The 16,966-nt window shown below is 39.8% G+C and overlaps 1 protein-coding gene across 2 annotated transcripts in view; it reads left to right on the top strand.

Moving 5' to 3' along the window:
- The first annotated feature begins 3,143 nt into the window (after positions 1–3,143).
- Positions 3,144–16,966, top strand: part of NR1H4 (nuclear receptor subfamily 1 group H member 4) — a 78,401-nt gene continuing 64,578 nt past the window's right edge. For both annotated transcript variants that reach the window (XM_040234904.1, XM_040234903.1), the window contains exon 1: positions 3,144–3,258. The gene's annotated coding sequence lies outside the window, so the exon portion shown is untranslated. The remainder of the gene's footprint in view (positions 3,259–16,966) is intronic.

Below are 16,966 nucleotides of genomic sequence, written 5' to 3'. Positions count from 1 at the left end.
TGCAGAGCCCACTGTGTGCCATGGGAAAGACTCTTCAAATTGGCAGGGCAGTGTTTACCAAGGCTGGGCTTTCCCTCTTCCTGGTAATAAAGGGTAGAGGCGGTGTGCTTCAAGATAGAAGAAGCCTATGGGGGTAGGGAGTCTGAGCCTGCAGGACCTACAGATGCTATTTAATAAGAGAAGTAAAATACAGCTTTCCTAATAGATTTGAGTGTAGGCCTTTCACCAAGTTTTTTCCATAGTTTGCTGTGATCCACACAGTCAAAGGCTTTGGTTTAGTCAACAAAGCAGAAGTAAATGTTTTTCTGGAACTCTCGTGCTTTTTCAGTGATCCAATGGATGTTGGCAATTTGTCCTCTGGTTCCTCTGCCTTCTCTAAATCCACCTTGAACATCTGGAAGTTCATAGTTCATGTACTATTGAATCCTGGCTTGGAGAATTTTGAGCATTACTTTGCTAGCATGTGAGATGAGTGTAATTGTGCAGTAGTTTGAAGCCTTTCTTTGGGGTTGAAATGAAAACTGACCTTTTCCTGTCTTGTGGCCATTGCTGAGGTTTCCAAATTTGCTGGCATATTACGTGCAGCACTTTGACAGCATCATCTTTCAGGATTTGAAATAGCTCCACTGGAATTCCATCACCTCCACTAGCTTTGTTCATAGTGATGCTTCCTAAGGCCCTTTTGACTTCACATTCCAGGATGTCTGGCTCTAGGTGAGTGATCACACCATCATGGTTATCTGGGTCATGAAGATCTTTTTTGTATAGTTCTTCTGTGTATTCTTGCCACCTCTTCTCAATATCTTCTGCTTCTGTTAGGTCCATACCATTTCTTTCCTTCATTGTACCCATCTTTCCATGAAACATTCGCTTAGTATCGCTAATTTTCTTGAAGAGATCTCTAGTCTTTCCCATTCTATTGTTTTCCTCTATTTATTTGCATTGATCACTGGGGAAGGTTTTCTTATCTCTCCTTGCTGTTCTCTGAACTCTGCATTCAAATGGGTATATCTTTCTTTTTCTCCTTTGCCTTTTGCTTCTCTTCTTTTCTCAGCAATTTGTAAGGCCTCCTCAGACAACCATTTTGCCTTTTTGCATTTCATTTTGTTGCAGATGGTCTTGATCACTGCTTCCTATACAATGTCATGATCCTCTGTCCATAGTTCTTTAGGCATTTTGTCTATCATATCTAATCCCTTGAATCTATTTGTCACTTCCACTGTATAATCAAACTGTGGAAAATTCTAAAGAGATGGAAATACCAGACCATCTGATCTGCCTCCTGAGAAATCTGTATGCAGGTGAAGAAGCAACAGTTAGAACTGGACATGGAACAACATACTGGTTCCAAATTGAGAAAGGAGTACATTAAGGCTGTATATTGTCACCCTGCTTATTTAACTTATATGCAGAGTACATCACGTGAAATGCCAGACTGGATGAAGCAGAAGTTGGAATCAAGATTGCCAGGAGAAATATCAATAACCTCAGATATGCAGATGACACCACCCTTATGGCAGAAAGTGAAGAAGAACTAAAGAGCCTCTTGATGAAAGTGAAAGAGGAGAGTGAAAAAGTTGGTGTAAAATTCAACATTCAGAAAATGATCATGGCATGAATGTAAAACTCAACATTCAGAAAATGAAGATCATTCAGAAAATAAAGAAGTGGTCCCATCATTTCTGGCAAATAGATGGGGAAACAATGGAAACAGTGAGAAACTTTATTTTGGGGGGCTCCAAAATCACTGCAGATGGTGACTGCAGCCATGAAATTAAAAGATGCTTGCTCCTTGGAAGAAAAGCTATGACCAACCTAGACAGCATATTAAAAAGCAGAGACATTGCTTTGCCAGCAAAGGTCCATCTGGTCAAGGTTATGGTTTTTCCAGTAGTCATGTATGGATGTGAGAGTTGGACTATAAAGAAAGCTAAGTGCTGAAGAATTGATGCTTTTGAACTGTGGTGTTGGAGAAGACTCTTGAGAGTCCCCTGGACTGCATGGAGATCAAACCAGTCAGTCCTAAAAGAGATCAACCCTGAATATTTGTTGGAAAAACTGATGCTGAAGTTGAAGCTCCAATACTTTGGCCGTCTAATGCAAAGAGCCAACCCATTAGAGAAGATTGATCCTGGGAAAGATTGAAGGCAGGAGAAGTGGACAACAGAGGGCAAGATGGTTGGATGGCATCACCAACTCCATGACATGAGTTTGAGTAAGCTCTGGGAGATGGTGAAAGACAGGGAAACCTGGCATGGTGCAGTCTATGGGGTCGCAGAGTTGGATATGACTGAGCGACTGAATAACAACAACAAAATGTATTGGGTGCTTCCTCTCTGTCAGGCACTTTTATAAACATTTTATGCATTTTAAACTATGCATGTAATTCTCACCACCACACATAGGACAGTTACACCATCCTCATCTTATAGACAAGGAAACCAAGACTCAGAAATGCTGAGTGTCTTTCCTGAGGTTGTGGCAGATGAGTAGGTATCTCAGCAGGGCCCACACTTTACGTTGCTGTGCAATTCAGAAACCAGAAGAGAAGAGAAGAGTTAGAAGCCAAGCAACACTGTTCAGAAAGGAAGTGGTGGTAGGCCTGAATCAGCAGAGGAGCAGAGTGGGTTGGAAATAGGAGACATTAGAAAGAGGAAATCTGCATTAATCTGTTACTCCTTCATACAGAAAGTCTGGGAGAGGGAGAGGGAGAGTCGAAAAGGTTCAGAGTTGCTAACTTCAGTCCCGTGTAGGTGGTGGAGCTATTGAAAGCAGTTGGAGAGAGAGAGGGAAGATGACAATTCAGTTTTAGATGTTGTGTGCAAAAATCGGGGTACCTGGGACCCTTAAAACACAGCCTGTGGAGAAGCGTTTTCAAAGGCGTCAGGGCGTGCCTCCGCTTTGTTACAGTCCCTATCCAGGGGCTTTGGGAGTTTGTCCTGGGAATCTCGAGCATGTCCCAAGGTTCCTTTCTCTGTTTATATCATTTAGCAGGGAAAGGATTGTTAATGACTAATCTCTGTCCATGAGGCACAGAGCCAAGGCAGAGATGCTGCTGCTAGGCGGGAGGGCCGCCCGTGACTGGCCCCGGCTCCTGCTGGAGCTCCCTCCTCCTCACCCCACTGTCTCCTGGACTCGCCCCAATGCAAAATCAGATCCTGAGCATTTGTAGCAAAACCACTGCATTTTGGAGAGGAAGATTGGACTCAGAATCCTCCCAGGGCTTTGAAAGTTCACCTCCAGCCTAAGACAATCTCAGTGAGTACCTGATTCCTCTGGGTGTGGGGTATCCATCCCAAAACAGCAGAGGGGACGTTGTCATTGAAAGTTTCTCTTTAGCATCAGTAAGTTTGGTCAATGAATGAATTCTCAGTTGGTAGAATTTGATGTGAGATCATGATGGTTTCTAAAAAAGAAAAAAAAATTCTTCAAAACAAAGAAGCAGAAGTCAATGGGTAGTACTTTATTAAAAAGTAAATTGCTTTTCTTACTGAAAAATTATTTTGGAATATCTTTTCAACATTGTGATCACCCAAGAGAATCACTGGAGACTATAAATTTCAGAAGTGTCTCTGTTCTGATTCTGTAGGCAATCTCATCTGTATAATGTGCTGTGATTTATCAAATCTTAATGCAAGTTGGGGAATATTACTAATGTCAGAAGATTTCAGATCTAGGACTTGAATGATATTTAAGTTATGCTTGACTGAAAGTTTTTCCTAGGAGAAGAGTAGGTTTCAAAAGCTTTCTGTTTTGAGTCCTACTGCAAACTTTTCTATTGGTTTCCATTTCTCATACTAGTATCAGATGGAAATATTAAAATAAGATGGAAAATGTTAGGAAGAACTTTATTACTAAAATTCTCCAAGGTCTGAATCTGCAGATAAAGCATCTCCTGCTCTACATGCTGCCATAGGGAATTAGGCAACTGTGAGCGAAGCCTGGGTCATATTTCTCTCAACTGAGTTTTTGTTTAGAAGGGAGGGGCTGGGGAAAGGGATGCAAAAGACTTATGCTGGATCCTTGGTCTGAGAAACTCACCTGAGCTTTAAAGAAATCTGATGATGTCACTGATGCTGCCTTAGAACCACCTCAGCAGTATCAACAAGGGGAATAGAGACAGCTAATACCAGGTTTTTAGTGTGATTTTTATAAAATGATAGACACCTTTGTCTCTGAGTCTCCCCCGCCCTCCAAATTGTGGACCTGTGCCATTTGCACCGTGGACTTTTCTGTTTTGCTGAGAATGTTGCAATATGGCTGATGCAACTCGAGTTAGCTGATAAAATACTGGCCAGGGATGATGCTTTCATCCTGAGACCCTTCATCAGGATTTGCAGCATTGTTTTGCACCACACACCTCTGCCTTCTCCCCACCAGTTGGAGAAGCAAAGTAATGTAATCCCTGTCCTTCCTTTTATTTCCACACCTCCAAAATCTGGCCACATGGTGGTGGAACACCCAGTCGTTGTATTTGGAAGTAAAAGAAAAGAACTTTGTACACAAGAGTGTGTACCAACATGTCAGAGGCTTTGTCTAAATTGCCTGTTTCCTTCTCACAATAACCCTGAATGGAAGTTCTTATACTCATTTTACTGATGAGAAAACTGAGGCTCAAAGGGAACAAGTCACCTGTCTGCAATCACACAGTTAGGAAGTAACAGGACGGGCAAGTCTTTTTAACTCAGAAGGTCTCTTCTTGCTACCTCGGTATTGTTGGAGGTTGGGAGAATTTGAAATCTGGAATGATGAGAGGAAAGCAGGTGGACCAGACCACAAATGTTTCATCTCGACAGGGATGATTTGTTAAGACCTAGCACAATTGTGAAGATTACTAAAACTTCTTAGGGCATTTTCTAATAACTACACTCAAGCAGGGCAAGTGGAAAGTTATTAGCACTACTTGCTTTAACCCAAAGGTCAGTCTAGGAGAGCTGACTGGACACCTCAGTTATTGTCATCTTAATTAAAGATTCAGTGAACCCTCCCTGGTGTTGTGATCAGGGACTTTCAAAAGGCACTCAGAACTGCTGTGTTTCACAGAAACCTCAGGTTATGAACACCAGGAGAATACATATCACCTTGTGATAGGTTTTCAGAGACTTGCATTGTCATTAGTTTTGTGGATAAAGAAAAGAATGAAGGTTCATGTTCTTTTCTTGATAGGGAGTGTTTTTCCTTCATTTTGCTCAGTCCCATTTTTTCTCTTAAATCTTAGCAACATACATCATGAAGGGGCTAAAAGAAATGGGAACAGTTTTTTTCTTCCCAGGTATTTCTTGTTGCTGTTATGTTTTCTATCAGTGGAAATGTATGAGGCATCATTCTATGTATCCTCAGTCACCCAGCTGCAGGGGAGGCAAAAGTCATCAGTACCTAAAAATATCCACCCTCCTGTCTTCTCCTACCTCCCTGTTCTTTCATCCCAATCTGCAATCCCTTAGACCCCTTGCCCTCCACAGTGAGTCATTTTCTCCTTTAGTTTGCCCCTTTCCAATTTGGGCAATAAAGGAATGTCTGCTCTTCTTTTTCTCTTCTTTGCAAACTTGTTTCAGTTCAATGCCAACATAATGCAGCTTGATTGCCAAGGGAAGTATTGTATAAGAAAGAAAGTATTGCACAAGAAAAATGTTTTTTCTTTGTTAGGTCTAAGAATGACAACAGAGTTCTGGTGACCAAAATTAATAGGTGTAAATATAAAATAAATTTTTATTAATTTTAATTTTTCTGGATAAAAGTCCAAATAAAGCTTTGATATTTCAGTTCCTATTTTAAATAGAAGCAGTGCTAGACTGGACATTCTTGTGTACCTGTACAAAGTTTTATCCAGGGAAGATACCTAAGAATTAGGATCGTACTTTTATTTTTCAGAATATACTGCTAAAGAGTCCTCCAAAAAGACATAACAACTGTGCCCCCACTAGCAGTGTGTGAGAATGCGTATTTCCACACATCTTCTTCAACTTTTAATATTATTAGACAGAAAAGCGTTGATAATTCAATGGTGGAAATGGTATCTAGTTGTATTAGTTTGCATTTGTCTAATTAATAACTAGCTTCAGATGTTTTTGTATGCTCATCAACCACTTGTATTTCCCTTTTGGTGAATTTCCTCTTTGTATCCTTTGCCAGTTTCTTCCTTGAGTTGTTTATCTTTTCTGTTTTTATTTACAGGAGTTATTAATATGTTGTTTATACTAATTTTTGGCCATTATTTATGTGTAAACATTTTCTCCCAGTTTATTTCATATATTTAGCTTTGTTTATGGTGTCTTGATTTCTGTCTTCTTGATTTTAATGTAGTCAAATTGATTCTTTTCCTATTTGTTTCTCGTTCAATAAGTCTTTTTTTTCAATGTTTATGAATTTAATAAAGATCACAAGTGTGTTTTTCTATATTTTCTCCCAATAATGTTTATCATTTTAAAAGTCTTTAATCCACCCGAGACTTAAAATGATAGAAGATAGGACGTTTTAATTTTTTACCCCAAAGGAATCATCATTTTTCTGGCTATTGGGTCTTGAATAGGCCCCCTTTCTCCACTGGTTTGAGCTGAGTCCACTCACTACAGCATGAGGACAATACACGGCTGCTTAGAAGACAGCCTGCTGTTTTCCTCCAATGGCCATCCCCTCTGCATGCCTTCAGCTTATTTAGTGCCTACTTCTTAGTAAATTCACGAACGAGCCCCCCACCCTCAAAAAGACTTTCTTTCTCTCCTAGTCACATGCATGCTTAACATCAGTCAGACTCCCATTTAGAATAAATTTGAGCTCCTTATCATAGTCAGCAGGCCATAGAGAGGTGCTTACTCTCAGACCTCATCTCCTGCACTGCCCCTTTGCTTACTCATCTCCAACATCACTGGGCTTTCGCTGTTCCTCCAGCACCCCAAGCCAAGGTCCTTAGCACTTGCTGACCACTCTGCCTGGACTTATTTCCCCCCTTTTCGGCTTACTTCTTCCTGTCCTCCACATCTCAGTTCAAATGTCCACTCTCTAGAGAGCTTTTCTAGGATCACCCTCTCTAAAATAGTGCCCAGTTCCCAGATGGCGCCCGTGGTAAAGAACCCGCCTGCCAGAGCAGGAGATCTGAGAGATTCAGGTTCGATCCCTGAGATGTGGAAGATCCCCTGGAGGAGGGCATGGCAACCACTCTAGTATTCTTGCCTGGAGAATCCCTGGCGGCCTACAGTCCATGGGGTTGCAAAGAGTCAGACATGACTTAATGACTTAGCATGCATGCATGCACACCACTTTATCCCTTATCTCCTTTATTTTCTTGTTATCATCGTTGGAAACCTTACTACTTGTTTACTTGCAAATTATCAGGATTTATTTTTTTATTCTGTCTCATCCATCATTCTATTTCCAAGACCGAGATCAAAACCTTGTACCTGGTGAACAATTAATCAATGCAGAATGAGTGAAGCCTTTGCTTGTGCTCCTGAAGGGACTTGTCCTTACCTCTGTTATAGCAATCCCCATACCATTTTGATTGGGTCGTTGTCCTTATCTGACTTTTCCACTAAGCCTCTTGAAGGATCATGATTTTTTTTTTCCCGTATCTGTTCAATGCCCGTCACAGAGTCAATAAATGTATACTGAATGAATAAATATGTGAATGAATGAATTCCCTTGGCATTGATATTGGAAGTGGACATTGAAATGCCACTTTAAAAAAGAAAATGTAGTATTTTTAAGCAAGGGGTACTGTTCATTTTGGGAGATTGTGTCAGTTATCTAGTACTATATAACAAACTACTGCACAACTTAATGGCTTACGAAGATAATAACTTATTATTTCTTATAATTTTGTGAGCTGACTAGGTGGCTGTTTGCTGGTTTTTCCTGAGCTCAATCTGGTAACATATCAACTGGAGGGTCAACTAGGTCTCATTCTCGTGACTGGGGCCTTGATGAAGGCTGTTGACTGGGATAATTGAAATGACCCAGTGTCATTGTCCTGGAGTATTTCATTCCTGGCTTCTTCATGGCATGGGGTCTCAGGACAACATCCCAGAGGATGAAAGTGGAAGTAACAAGGTTCTCTTGAGGTTTACCTTCAGAAGTACAACAATTCTGTCAGTCAGAGCAAGTCATCAAAACAGCTCATTCATTGGCGGGGCTTTACTTATTTCTAAGAATTGCAGAGTTAGCTTTTGGTTTAAGATGGCATTGCTCTCATGACACCTAATTGCTAAAGCACTTTGTGGATTTCTTATTAGTCTTTTGGGGACTTACTCCATGCCTGAAAACTTACCTCCATAATTTTTTGAGACAAACTTCTTTCTACTTTGGACACGTCAAGCTACTATGAAATAATGTTGTGAGATAATGCCCTGGAATTCTTAGAAGCTCTTTTACCTGCATGTGAGGGTCTCTTAGGCACCTCCTTATGTTTTTTGAGCTCTCAGCAAAGGATCTTATAGCCACATCCATGATTTGATATTTACTGTGGAATCATTTATTTTGAGACTCTTATGTCATATGGAAGAACAAAAGTGTACAATAGTCTTTATCAATCCAGCACATCCTGGACCTCTCACATGCTAAGTTGCTTCAGTTGTGTTTGACTCTCTGTGACCCTATGGACTTATAGCCTGCTAGGCTCCTCTGTCCATAGCATTCTCTAGGCCAGAATACTGGCATGGATAGCCATGCCTGCCTTCAGGATATCTTCCCAACCCAAGGATTGAACCTGGGTCTCCTACACTGGCAGGAAGATTCTTTACCACTGAGCCACCAGGGAAGCCCCAAATGCTGTACTGTGCTGTCACTTCAAATCCTGCTTAAAACAAAGAGCTCCTTCCTAATTCATCTCTGTCTTCATGTACCTATCATTCACAGCTAAAAACTCCGCTTGACACCTTCACCTTACTATTTGGAGTTCTTAATCCCAAAGGGATCCGCAGAGGTACTTGGAGGTCAGTGGGGAAAAGGCTCTGCCACTCCTGAAACCAAACCAGAGCGAAACAAACAAAACCCCACAGGTTCATTAGGAAACTGTGTATCTTCCAAGTTGAACAGTTTTGCCCGTGTGTGTGTGTGTGTGTGTGTGTGTGTGTGTGTGTGAGAGAGAGAGAGAGAGAGAGAGAGGGAGAGACTGCAAAATATGACCTATTCATTTTTCAACTTCCTATAGTAATTCCTCCCCACTCTTCCGATTTCTACCAGTTTCCCCACTGCCCTTTCAGGCTCTGTCCACCTCCCAATCCCAAAGACAGAGCCATTTGTTTAGCCTCTTTAAAAAAAAAAATCATCCCCCTTCTAAGTACCGGTTCTATAGCAGTTATTTATTTCTTTGTAACAACTGCCCCAAAGCTTAGTGACTTAATTCCCATAGTTCTGTGAGTCAGAGGAGCAGTTCCTCTGATAGTGTTGCCTGGGCTCACTCAAGTGACTTTTTCTGATAGACAATCAGATGAGACAGAAGGTCCAAGGTGACCTCACACAGGTCTGGTGTCCTGGTGTGACTGGCAAGTGTGACAGCTTGGATAGCTGAGTTCTGTCTCCGTTAGGTTTTATATCTGGGGCATCTACAAATAATGTGACAGTTTCCCGGCAGCATTCTTAGACTGAGGGAAGAGAAGCGCCAACGCCTCTTAAGGGCAAGCTCAGAAGTCTCACAACATCACTTCCACCATTCTGCTGATCAGGGAAGTTACCAGACCAGTTCAGGTTCAAGGGCTGTGGAAATAGCCTTCACCTATTGATGCGTAGTGGCAAACCCTCATTGCAGAAGGGCATATGGAATGCGAGAGGCCGAGGTGGCCACTTTTACAAATAACAAATGATTTATGTAAATAATAGGTGGGATGAGGTGGGAAGTGGGAGGGAGTTTCAAGAGAGAGGGGCCATACGTATACCTATGGCTGATTCATGCTGATATATGGCAGGCAGAAACCAACATAATAGTATAAAGCAATTATCCTCTAATTACAAATAAATTGATTTAAAAAGTAATAGTCATAAAATTTCAGAAGATCTAATGAATTATTTGAAAAGAAGATGACAAGTCAGTCATGGAGAAAGCGTAACTTTTTCCATCATCTTGACCATTTTGACTATAGTGGATAATGGGGAGAAACTTCCCTGACTATTAAGAATGAATGTTGCTGCTGCTGCTGCTAAGTCGTGTCAGCCGTGTCCAACTCTGTGTGACCCCATAGACGGCAGCCCACCAGGCTCCCCTATCCCTGGGATTCTCCAAGCAAGAACACTGGAGTGGGTTGCCCTTTCCTTCTCCAGTGCATGAAAAGTAAAAGTGAAGTCACTCAGTCATGTCTGACGCTTAGCGACCCCATGGACTGCAGCCTACTGAATGAATGTTAAGTAGACCAAAAACTATTCCTGGTAGCTCTCAAGGAAGAGAAATTAACGAAGTAAGCTTTGGGAGGATGATTAAAATTATTTCCTGGGGTGGTCAGTCCCTGTCTAAAATGTAGAGGATCATTGCTTAAGAGATTTCCAGCAAGAATGGATTTTTGCATCACTAATTAAGACTACATTGCGGGGAAGCAGCCTTAGTTGTCAGGCTTCTTGTGTGACAAAAAAAAGGTCCTTCTTCAGCTCTTGCATGTGTTGTTATCCTACACCTGTATTTACTGTTGATTCTGTGGCCGAAATAAGACTAATTCTAAAAATGGTTATCTGGTGAAATATATTATTCATTTATTGTTTATGTATTTCACTTATTCATTTGTTCATCAGTCAACAAATAATTAATTGTGTATCTAATGTGTACTTGGCCACAGGCTGGGGACTGGAGATCCAGGGTGAGCACTCCTAGAGCTGATGGTCCAGTAGGGGTGCGTGCGAGCATGCGTGCTAAGTTGCTTCAGTCATGTCTGCCTCTTTGCAACCCTATGGACAGTATCCCTCCAGGCTCCTCTGTCCATGGGATTCCCCAGGCATGAATATTGGAGTGGTTGTCATGCCCTCCTCCAGGAAGAGGATCTTCTCTACTCAGGGATCAAACCCAAATCTCTTCCAGCTCCTGCATTGGTAGGCAGGTTCTTTACCATTAGTAACACCTGGGAAGCCCCCAGTGGGTGACTGACAGCCAAATCACCACAAAAACAAAGGGAGAATTACAACTGGACGCATGCTCCAAGAGGTACCCAGTGCTATGATAGTTTGCTGGAGATCAGCCCTGGTCAAGGTTGAAAAGGAGGCCTAGAACTAGAATAAGACAAATGAGATGCTTAGGGTGCAAAACTTAAAGAGTCCTGACTCTGAAGTTCATGGCCCTGGGGGCCTTTATTCCAGGTGCTGCTTTTACACTTAGTTGAAAATAAAGGTCAGCCACTCTTTGAGCCCTATTGTATAACCTCCAAAGCATAGAAGCTCAGAAGTAGAGGTCTGGTTGACTCAAAAATATTTTCATTGTACAGCACCTGAAGGAAGTGTACCTTTACATGGTGACTTTATATTTTATTGTTTAAAAAAGTATTTATTTTTTGCTTATTTATCAATTTGACTCTGCTGAGTCTTAGTTGTGGCATGCAGGAACTTTATTTGTGACGTGCAACTCTTTGTTGCTGCATATGGGATCTAGTTCCTTGATCAGGGATTGAACCCAGCCCCTCTGCATTGGGAGCTCAGAGTCTTAGCCACTGGATCACCAGGAAGTCCCTAAATGAAGAATTTAGAAACAGCAAAGAAGTTTGAAAAGAAGAAAAATAATATGACAGGCAAACTTTGTAGAGGCTTACTTAATTGTGCATATAAACAGCTAATGTTGAAATGTTTTAGGCAGAACTGACCTTGCAGAAATGCCAGTTAACCCTCACTAAGCACTGGTGAGTAGTTAATGACAGTCTCAGTGGGAGAGTTGCATGAGAAAACATGAATTTAGAGTTAGATGGTGGGTTTACATCCCCACTCTGGTTCTTACAAGCAGCGTGACCTTGGAAAGTTTGCTTAATCTTTTTGAGCTTCAGTTTTCTCATTTATAAAGTGTATATATTATTACCTACTTGGTTTATTACAGATCAAATGAGATAACATAGCATGAAAGCTGCCGCGTAGTAAGTACTCATAAAATAGTAGATATTATTTTAATCTATTTTCGCAAAAGATGTAAAGGTTACTGTGATAGCAATAAAGGTCATCCAGTTCTTACAGGGCACTACTCTCAGAATAACGTGATCACAATGGCCACACATTGTCCTTTAAATCTCAACTTCAGAAAGGATCTATTCTCTTTTCCCTTTTTTTTCCCTATGAGAACTGTTTGGGTTTTTGTTTGTTTTTTTCTTAAAAACTTTTATTTTGTATTAGAGCATAGTCGATTAACAATGTTGTGGTCATTTCAGTTGAACAGTAAAGGGACTCTAACCATACGTCTACAAATATCCATTCTTCCCCAAATGGAAAGGATTTGTTTTTCTAAATCTGTATTTTGGCCCTGGAAAGAATTACTTTGGTTTGATTACTTCTGGGAAAACCAAATCCCCTGTGAGATAAAACCTTTTCTTCTAGAACTCCTTTCTCTTTTCTCTTAGGAACATTCTTCCAGCCTTGGGCTGAATCCAGGACTTCTGCTGAGCATGAAACGATGATGGCTAGAAAAAATTTATATTTTATTGCCCTTTATGAATGAACTACATAGATATCCCACAAAGTGTATGCTTTACCACCAGCAACTAGGTTCATCTGAGAAAAATGTCACTGAGAAGGGTGATGTTGGATGTGGAGAGTTCATGGGGAACCAGCACAAGAAACTGTTTTTTTATCTTCATATTCTGAGAGCTGAGATTCTTCTAAATCAGAGTCAAGGCCGTTTAATTGGAGCAAGGTCTTTCCAAGGTCTCTTCCAAATGGTTTGTGCTAAATCAGAGAAGCTCCATCCACCATGAACTCCCTGTGACACACGCTATCTAAACAAGTACAAACTGATAACCAGAAAGTAGGAGTCCAAGCTACCAGTCACTCTGTGTCTTATCACTTTAAAAACAAATAGTGCTTACCACTTCTGAAATGATTCCTGGGTCCTTAAGTTAAGGTTTACATTACATCATAGTACAAATAAACATAAAGTAAAATAAACATTTTGTCCCTGCTTCCACCAGTACCAAAGTCTTAAACTTTGTGTCATCAGCCTGCTTTCTCTTCTTCCTCCTCCTCTTTGTAAACTGTACTCAAGTCACTTCCTTTCCATCTTTACAGAAACCACCCTGCTTTGCGCCTAATCATCTCACTTCCGGAATGAGAATTTCCTGAATTTTTCTTCTTTCACTGCTTACTCCCCTGTCCCGCCTTCTCATAAGAGTAATCTTCTTGGACGTAGATTTTATTGTGCCATCAAAATTTCCAATAGCACCTCGTTGACCACAGTTAAAAGTCCCCAACATTTTATAGTTATGAATTACTTCCTCCTCAAAGCCTCAAGAACGTGTGTGTTTGTATGTTTAAGAGTGTGTAAGAGAGAATCTCTGTATGAGTTTGCATATCTTTATAGATGAAGAAGTTCTTCACATATATAATTTCATTCATGGTTTTTAATTATGAAATATTTCCAACATGGAGAACATTGAATAATATCATCAGCTTTCTTGTATTTAACCCCTAGCTTAAGGGGAGAATTAAAGATGCTTTGAAATTCCCTATGTATCCACCCAGTCATTCTGACCACATCCTGAATGTGCATTCAACACTTCCAGGCTTGTCTCTACGGGTTAGACAGGGAGCAGGAGCTTTTTCTATAAAGACCAGAGAGTGAATATTTTAGGCTTTGCAGACAACGTGCAATTGTATCGCAACTACTTAAACTCTGTCACTGTGGTGTGAAAACAGCCATAGGCAATATGTAAACAAAAAGGCATGTTTAGTTCTGGGCAAGCTAGATTTGGCCTGGGGATCATATTTGCTGACCCTTGCATTAGGATATCAGGATTAATATGTAGCATTGTTTTGCTTATCTTTAAACTTACATACACTGTATCAAACGGCATGTATTACTTTGCAGCCTGATTCTTTCCCTCAGTATGAAGTTATTCAGTTTATCCATATGAATACTTAGTCCATTCATTTAAATGCTGTATAGCACTTACAAATATACTTATAGCACTATGCATATACTATTTCTTTATTGTACTCATTCTCTCGTTAATGGACATTTATTAATGTTTCCAGTTTTATTTATTTTTTTACTGTTGGAAACAATGCAGTCAAATTTGTGCCTGTCACTTTCTCTATATATGGACATTTATGAAAGATTGCCTTATAATCTTTATATCAGTTCTATCATTTAGATTTTTAAACATTAAGCTGAGGGTGTATAATGGGGCAGAGTATTAAGTGAATAGTTGCAGGTTATGGATGAAGCTATGAAAGGTCAGCACTGGTTCTCCATTCTAGTCTCCTTCTTTTCTTTTTTTTGATCGCTGGGTCAGGAAGATCCCCTGGTGGAGGAAATGGCAACCTACTCCAACATTCTTGCCTGAAGAATCCCATGAACAGAGGAGCCTGGTAGGCTACAGGCCACAGGGTCACAAGGCATCAGACATGACTGAATGACTGAATACACAGGCACGTAGTTGATTTACAGTGTTGTTAATTTCTTCTGTATAGCAAAGTGACTCAATTATACACACATACATATACACATGTTCAATATATTCTTTTTCATATTCTTTTCCATGGTTTGTCACAGGATATTGAATACAGTTCACTGTGTTATGCAATGAAGTTAAAGTCACTCAGTCATGTCCAACTCTTTGCAACCCCATGAACTATACAGTGCATGGAATTCTCCAGGCCAGAAGACTGGAGTGGGTAGCCTTTGCCTTCTCCAGGGGATCTTTCCAACCCAGGGATTGAACCCAGGTCTCCTGCACTGCAGGCAGATTCTTTACCAACTGAGCCACAAGGAAAGCCTGTGTTATATAGTGGGGCCTGTTGTTTTTCCCTCCTGTATATAATAGTTTCTCTCTGCTAACTCAAAACTCCTATTCCTTCCCTCCTCATTCTAATCTTCTCATGTTTCATCCCTCTTGACATCTGTCTTGGGCCACAGATATTATTTCTGTGTATGCCTAACTCTGCTAGCTGTGAGAGGGGATACAAAAGGAGCATAGCTATGGTTCCTGCCTGCTAGGAGTTTACAATATAGTGGAGAAGACGACAGATGAAGTTAGATCATTAACGATCACAGGAAGCAGGGAAGAGAAATGATAGGGGATGCATTCCTGGAGAAGCTGGGACATACATGAAAGAGAATCTACAAAACTGAGAGTTATAAAAGCATGTTTGAATAAGTGAAGCCGCAACTTGCCCCTGAAAGACAAAACTGAATAGTACAAAGATATAAATCTTCCTACCTTAAATATATAGGTCTGGTACCATATCAAACTCTCAAAGAAACTTTTCTTAAAGAATGTGATACAAGATGTGATAATTTATCATAGAGAGTAAGAAGGTAAGAATATCTTAGAAAAGGTTGGAAACAAATGAACAATAATAGGAAAGGATGATCTTGATGCAGATGTAACTATATGATCAATGGGAAACTAAATTCAGTCTCAATAAAAGAAAAATTATAAATCAATGGGAAAAGAAAAAAGTATTCAGCAAGCAATTCTCAGAAAAATCACCCTGTACCAAAAACTAAAACTAAAAAGCTTTTTAAAAATCTAATATTTTAAACTACATACAGTGCAAATCTTTTCAAGTAAAGATATTTAAAAGACAAATGGAAATGTTTGTAATAAATATACCAGAATGCTAGTACACTCAATATACAAAGAACTCCTCTAAGTCAATAAAAAAAAGCAAACTTCCATAGAAAGGTGCAAAGGACATAAAAAATATCTATCACATACAGACAATAAAGATGTAAAATAAATTTCTTTTCAATTTCCTCATATTCAAGGAAATATAATTCAATACAGTGAAATAGGATTTGTCACTGGCAAATTAGAAAAGAATGTTTGAAGTGGGAGCAAGTAATGCCATTGAAGGTGTGATGAGACAGGCTCCCAGATCCACTGCGGGTACGAGTGTAAATTGGAGCAAAATTATAAAATGTCACTTAGCATTTTGTAAATACTTTTCTCTCTTGTCTGAATTTTCAGTAATGACCTCTTTAAAAAATGCTTTCATTTGAAAAATAAATTGTAACAGCTTTTCAGGAAAATAGTGCATGAAGGTAGAGAAGGTATTTTTCTTTATCTGCTGTGATTCCAAACTTAATGTTTTGTGTGTTGATACATACATGACTTCACCTGAATAGAAAGGATGGCTTTCTGTTAGCAGGGGTTTTATTACAAACTTCAGAGATGCTTAGGTGCTCTCTCTGCAGTTGTTCAAAGTTCATTATTTAAGCAGAACCTTCACCTGTATTTCTAAGAAGGTGTTCTTCCCTTGATGTGTGTGCTTTGCCAGTGCTGGCTCTGGCTGTTACCCAACAGTGCCATCTTCCTTTCTCATCTGAATGCTCTTTCCTCCACACCAGATGGGTGTCTCCACTTGTGCTCTGGAACACAGAGGGTGAGCCACCCTATTTGTAGAGAAAGTCTACTAAGCACCAATATTAATACATAGTAAAAAACTTAATCTGGAAAAAAATTTGTCTAAACATTTAAAAAATTGAATCCATTAGAAAATTTTTAAATCCAAATTTGTATACAAAACTTAGTTATAGAAAATATGATAGAATATTCAGTAATAGACATTCAACCATATGTTAGGATAAAATTCTGCAGTGCAGTGGAATGCAATGGGAACTCAAAAAAGCACAGGGATGATTAAACTTTTTTCCCAAAATTTAAAGAACATTTCCTTATATTTCTTAGAATGATGAAGAAGATTATTAAATTGCTGTGGTATTTAGATTTAATTGAAGAGATTTAAGCAATGTAATAACATGTAAAAATGTCAATTTTTGCAATATATCAGCAATTACAGTTTTTGAACTACTTTATTTTTTAGTAAAAAACTTTAGATGCCAACCTAAAAATGT

The sequence above is a fragment of the Oryx dammah genome, unplaced genomic scaffold (genome assembly GCF_014754425.2).
Source record: "Oryx dammah isolate SB20612 unplaced genomic scaffold, SCBI_Odam_1.1 HiC_scaffold_29, whole genome shotgun sequence".
NCBI classification, from domain to species: Eukaryota; Metazoa; Chordata; class Mammalia; order Artiodactyla; family Bovidae; genus Oryx; species Oryx dammah.
Note: the sequence above shows the minus strand (reverse complement) of the source record. Positions and strands in the feature narration are given on the sequence as shown.